Here is a 6,594-nt window from a genome sequence, read left to right on the forward strand (position 1 = left end):
TCATTACCTGTAATTATCCTCACTATATTCTTTTATGTGGTATTATGCAGGATGAAGATTTATGAAATGAAAAAAGGTGGACGCTATGGCATTGGGTTCGTTGACCCAAATACCATTAATGAATACACATGGAAAATAGATCCATATCACGCAAAATGTGTAGAGGAAAGCATGCTACAGTTCTTCAAGGAACTCAAATACAATGAAGAACTACTTTCTTACAACTTCGAGTGAGTCACACTGTCTTGTACTACAAATTCTGTTTTTCCCTACTAGCTATAGCTACATGTTTTTCCTTACATATGCCCGCTTAATTAAGACATGCAAACGTGTGTGCATGCAGATTTCACTAGATCTTGTTAATCATTAAAGTTGATGAAGGAGCAGTTGAAGTACTAGACTGGCAACTTAAGAAAGCACGTGACTACAGCATCGTGAAGGGGATAGTCAACAGGTAATTTCAATCATTATTAACTATATCTCGGCCTATTTAATTAGTTCGTCATTTCCTGATAATAACTATTTAATAACCTATTTATTCAATTTCTTTGTCGGCGGGCAGGGCTTGGGCAAAGTTCATCAGGGTCACTCCAGGCCCATGGAAACAAAGTCTGAAATGGTATCGACCCAAGGTAAGTAATTAAGTAGTACTAGCTAGCTGCCATCTCTTTAATTATCATGCTTGATTAATTATTATCTGATCAAAATTCCATTCTTGTAAAGGCCCTGAAGCAGCCGCTGGGGAATGATCTATGTGCATACTACGTTTGCGAGAACATTTGTATGATGGCGTCCGAAAGGAGCAAATCTCAAAGACAGGAGTGGGTACGATATCGATTGTCAGAATAATATTCACAATTTTTACACCATTATCGATATCTAGTCACACAACTAATACACATGCATATTGATCTCCTTCTTAACAGTTCAAAGAGGTGCGGGACAAGCTCCTAGCACAGGACCGCATAGAAGCAATTCAAGAGGAAATAGCGGGATTTTTGCTCGACCAGGTCATAGATTCCAAAGGAGAACACTATTACCCGCTACCGCCCCCATGAACCGCTTCCAATTGTTATCGTGCTCTGAAGGCACCAATTAGCTAGGCTAATGCCACTGGCTCCGAAGGCACCAATTAGGAGAAATTGTATATATATATATATTATGATCGGTTCTACTAGAAATTCTATTTCTATATATGCATAACGTGTACAATATGTAGTATCGTAAAATACCAGCAAACGAAAAAGAATTAAATGGAAAACACAAAATTAAATGAAAAAGAAATCATAAACCCAAAACCCCCCAACATTTTAATACCGGTTGGTGACACCAACCGGTACTAAAGGGCTCCCTGCCCCCGAAGCTGGCTCGTGCCACGTGGTTGCCCTTTAGCACCGGTTCGTGCTGAACCGGTACTAAAGGGGGGCCTTTTGTGTCTATATTTTAGCGTCGGTTACCAAACCGACACTAAAGGGCCTTACGAACCGGTGCTATTGCCCGGTTCTGCACTAGTGCGTCTAGATGTTTAACGGGGCTGGAAGTCTAGAAAAGGTATATCATGGCATGCAGCTTAATGGACTCAGAAGCCGCACGGGAAGCGCCAGGTGGTAGGCTCTGTTCTTCCAACAAAGAGTCCATGAGCCCCCTGGAATATATTTACTACAAGATCTGATCGGGATCATTCATATGTACTAGTCGAAGATGCAGCTTAATCATATTTGACGTCTACGGTGCTGCTTTGTTCGGAATGACGTTCGCTCCAACTGATCTTCCACATTTGGAGCAAACTTACCCTGCATGACAGAGAAAAAATATTAGTCACACGGGTACAGAGATGCAAGGCATCATACATCACATATCCCAGGGCCCAGGCTTATTCAATCTCGTGAATTGTTGTCGACACTACGTACACAGAGGAAGTTGTTCTTCTACGGGTAACATGTGCTTTATGACCACTGTTTTCTTTGTCTGCGCAAACAACAAGATGCATACATAAGAAGACACCTCTTGAGTTGCGATGGGTTGCTGAAAGGCAAACAATTGTGATTGAATAGAGGAAGCGCACATCACTCTCACTCAAGGGCTGGCTTTGGCATTCTTTACACTACACCTCCGACTACTTTCGGTATCGTTTCGCAAATTCTGTGAAGAAAAATTTGCTCGTTATATTGGTTTACTTTAATATCTCGGTAATAAAAGGGTGTGGGGTATCAACTGTTTCACCCACCCAACATAGGATATCCATATATGCACTGTGTCATTATGTGGCGGTCAAAAAACTTCTGCTTGCATATATATAATGTTGATTCCCCTGCTACCAAATTTTAAGGTTCTCCATGAGGATCAAAAATGATGAAGCACACTCCCCGTGATGACATATATAGCCTGATTAGTCGTGACGTGGAGTATCCTCCGCGATATCTTGTCAGCAGCAGCGAAAGACATGGTGATTGGCTCTAGCTAATACTAACTATTGCGAACCTTGATCCACCAAATGCATGGCTGCAAGGGATTGTGCAGACATAGGTTTAGATGAGAGAACAGCTTTGGAAAACAAAATGCGTGGCCACGTGTCATCCTTATATAAAGGATGCTTAGGCCCTTGAGGCCTTCGCCTTTCCCATTCTCCTAATACGATTAGACTTCCTTATGCAATTGGAGTCTTTCTAATCTAGCAATTTCCTAATGGACTCTTAGGATACTTCTTTCTGATGGACTCTTTGTCAGGTCCTAGCAGGAGAGAAATCTCAACATATATCCCTTAGTTATCCATCAGCGCAACACAAGTGAAGGCCACGGTCGGTTATCCAACGGTGCACTTGTGATGGCAAGATCCAATGGCTGTTGTCACTTGGCTTATTGCATTAGTTACTGTTTACTGTAATTTAGTTCAACCAGGGGCTTTGCTTAGGCCATTTACCTCATGTTTTACTCCTAGTAATCGCTGAAGCGACCTGGCTATATATGTCGTTCCCATCGTGAATAAAGAGTAAGAAATAATTCGCCCAAACTTACTTCCTTTGATTAATTAGAAGTAGAGGCGATTATATTCTCAACTATCCTGCATTTTACACCTAAATCTGACAATTCCCTTGTCAGTTTTTCGATCAATTCCTTACAATTGTTCCGGTCCTAGCACTCCTCCCATGCTGGTTCAATGGTAGCTACCTCTAACCGCTCTCCTCCCATCCTGGTTCAACGGGAGCAGGTCACTCTATTTGCTCACAAATTCGGTGAAGCAAAACATGCTTTTTCTATTGGTTTACTCTAATATCTCGGAAACAAAAGCGTGGAGTATGGATCTTTTCACCCAGCCAACACCATGTATGCATTGTGTGGTGGTGGGAAAACTGTCGCTTGCATATATATATAGTCTCGATTCCCCTGCTACCAAAGAGGTCATCAGGTCATCATATTGGCATGATCATTTGCATTACTATGGCATGGCGGATCATCATGCTTATTCTGTTTCGCAAAAATGCCATTTTCACTGCTGGAATCAGCCGTACTCTATCGGAAAAAAAACATGGGAACCTGAAATCAGAATCTAGAGTTCTCAATCCATGGCAACAGTTACATGATAAAACAGGGGAAATCTCGGTCTAGAGCTCCCACCTCTGAACCACCGTTATGTTCCTGTGTATCCCAAAGCAATGATGCATTAACCCCTCCTCGCTGTGCTTAAAAGCTGAACTCCTTTTTTTTCATTTTTGAAAGAGTAAGAAACCTAAACTCAATCCGTTACTTAGACAAGCAATGCAATGAAGTTGTCGACTGCATAGCACAGAGCTTAAGAAGAGCAGTAACAACTGAACCGGATGCAGTCACGTAGATCCCCGTCCAGTTACATAGGCTCTGGTCTTTCCAGGTGCAGGACGAGGTATATGTTAAAAGGGAGAGAGAGGTTTGATGGAATAGTTCAATGTATTGCTTGAGCCTCGTGGGCATATAAATAGGAGTGCATGATCTACTTGAAGTACAAGACAAGCCAGAATAGTTCCTAATTTATCCTATGTTTCCTAATACAATCACGTTACTCAATATCCCCCCGCAGTCACAACGGTAGCGACGCAGACGGTGAGACTGGAGAAGAATCCGAAGGCAAGCCCACGGACCCCCCCCCCCCCCACACACACACACACACACAGCGGTAACAGTCGATGCATCGCGGAGTCGTGGCTGTAGTGAAAACCGACGAAGTTGCTCAAGCAGGCGGTAGCCCTTTGTGTCATTGTCGAGATAGTCAAGAGCGTGGGTGGTGTAGCCGTGGTCGAGGTAGCTGTGCGAATGATTTCGTGGTCGATGTCGAGTCGGGGTGGCCGGTGTCGAGGAAGTCGCCGTGGAGCCACGGACGCAAGGGGGCGCCGAGTTAGCATGGGCGCAGTGATGTCGAAGTAGTGGTGCGCCGCGAAGAAGATGTTGTTGACGAAGCGTCGCGACGGGTTTGCCAAGCCCGGGGACACATCATGGACGAAGGCACGCACCGGAGTTGCCAGCACCGGGCATGCGTAGACGGACGAAGACGAAGTTGACGAAACGCCGACCAGGCTTGCCAGGCCCGGGGACACTTCGTGGATGAAGGCACGCATCGGTGTTGCCAGCACCGGAAATGTGGAGACTGGGACCTGCAAGAGCTGTTCGCCATGTCGAGGAATCGAAGGGCCAGCAGAGAAGACTCGACGACGGTTGTGGCGCCAATCGCCGTGGTGCCGATGTCACCCGTGGTTGTCGGAGTAGACGAAGTGGTCGGGGTAGATGCTGGCGACGAGCTAGTGCTGGACGAAGACGAACGGGGTGGACGGGCGGCGGCAGCCAAAGAAGAGCGGTGGCGGTGGCCAGACGGTGACGGCGGCGGCTAGGTTAGGAGTGCGGCGGTGGCCAGACGGCGACGGCGGCGGCTAGGTTAGGAGTGCGGCGGCGGTGCTCAAAGTAGGCGAAGAACCCTGACAGCGTGACGAAGGCCGGCGCGGACGATGGCGTTCCCGCACCAAGGGAGACAGCGCGGCGCATACCACGGGAGGTCGACACGCGGTTACGACGGAGTGGACCGCGGGCGGCGGCGCTACAGCACGATGGGGCGACGCAGCGGCGGCGGGCAGGTCGGGACGAAGGCGGGAAGACCTCGGGGCAGCGGCGGGAACCGCGGACCACGGCGCTACGGCCCGAAGGGGCGGTGCAGCGGCGAAGCATGGGTCGGTGCAACCACGGGGACGGCCTCGGGGCGGCGACTGGGACCGCGTATCGCAGCACTACGGCCCGTAGGGGCGATGTAGCGGTGACGCGCGAGTCGATGCAGTCGCAAGGAGAATCACGGGGCGATGGCGCTGCGGCCTGACAGGGCAACGCAACGGCAGCCCGTTGCTCGATCGGTGGAGGGGCGCGCTGAACTCGGGGATGATCTTCACGGGACCTGCGGAGGCACGCGTAACCGACGGGCCAGGTCGGTCGCGCGGCGCAGATGAGGCGGATCACGGCGGCGAGCGGGTGATCAAGCCGATTGCGCGTGAGGTTGGGGACGCCGCTTGGTGGTGGCGGGGTGGCGGCGAAGTTCGAGATGAGGCCGGCGATGACGGATGGCATGGGACGTCGTGCGGACGAGCTTGTCAGCCCCGCCACCCGTCCTGTCAAAGCAGCGCCGGCGCCCGGGCAGCGAGGCCCGAGCAACGAACGGAGCAGCGGCGCCCGAGTTGAGGCAGCTGACGAGCCCGACGAAGCCGTCCCGATGCAGCCAAGGACGAGGCCGGTGAGGTATACCACCGGGTCGTCGTGCAGACGTGGCGGAGGCGGGTGACGTGGATCGATGGGCGGGCTGACGCACGAGCGACGGCTATGATTGGCTGTGACATGGCGCGAGGCCACCGGGTCGGGGCGATGCAGGTTTCCCGATCAGAGCAGGGAGGTGGCGGCCGGCGCACGGCGACGGGCGAACCGATGCACGGACTGCGGCTGGCCCAGACGGGCTGCCTCGGCGCGTGTGGCTGCCGGGTCGGAGGAGAGGCCGGCTGGTCGCGTCGGGGTTGGAGTAGAGGCGCACAGGGGTCAACGGCGATGGCGGGTGACGCAGACCGATCAAGATTAGATCGGAAAACCAAAAAGAAAAACGCCGATCAAAACGATCGGCGAGAGAGAGAAAACCCGGATCAAAGGATCGGGAAAAAGACTCTCTAGGGCAGCCGGTCAACGCGACCGGCGGACAAACCCTAGGTACGGGCGACGCGGCCCCCGGTGGCGATCATGGAGACCGCCCGCCCCGGGGGCGGCACGGAGCGGAAGCGACAGCGGCGACTAGGGTTTGAATCGATTAGGCTGATACCATGTTAGACGGGAGAGAGAGATTTGATGAAATAGTTGAATGTATTATTTGAGCCTCATAGGTATATAAATAGGAGTACATGATCTACTTGAAGTACAAGAAAAGCCAGAATACTTTTTGTTTATCCTATGTTTTCTAATACAATCACGTTATTCAACAGTATAGGCCATTGGAGGTTCGCAAAAACTAGAGCACAAAGAGTTGATCAGGCCGCTGATATATATTTTTCCTTCGTGTACAAGATTTGATCAGGAACAAGCACATACAAACGTCGATTAGCA

This window comes from Triticum urartu, chromosome 3A, assembly GCF_056163025.1.
Source record: "Triticum urartu cultivar PI428250 chromosome 3A, HENAU_Tu73, whole genome shotgun sequence".
In the NCBI taxonomy this organism is placed as follows: domain Eukaryota; kingdom Viridiplantae; phylum Streptophyta; class Magnoliopsida; order Poales; family Poaceae; genus Triticum; species Triticum urartu.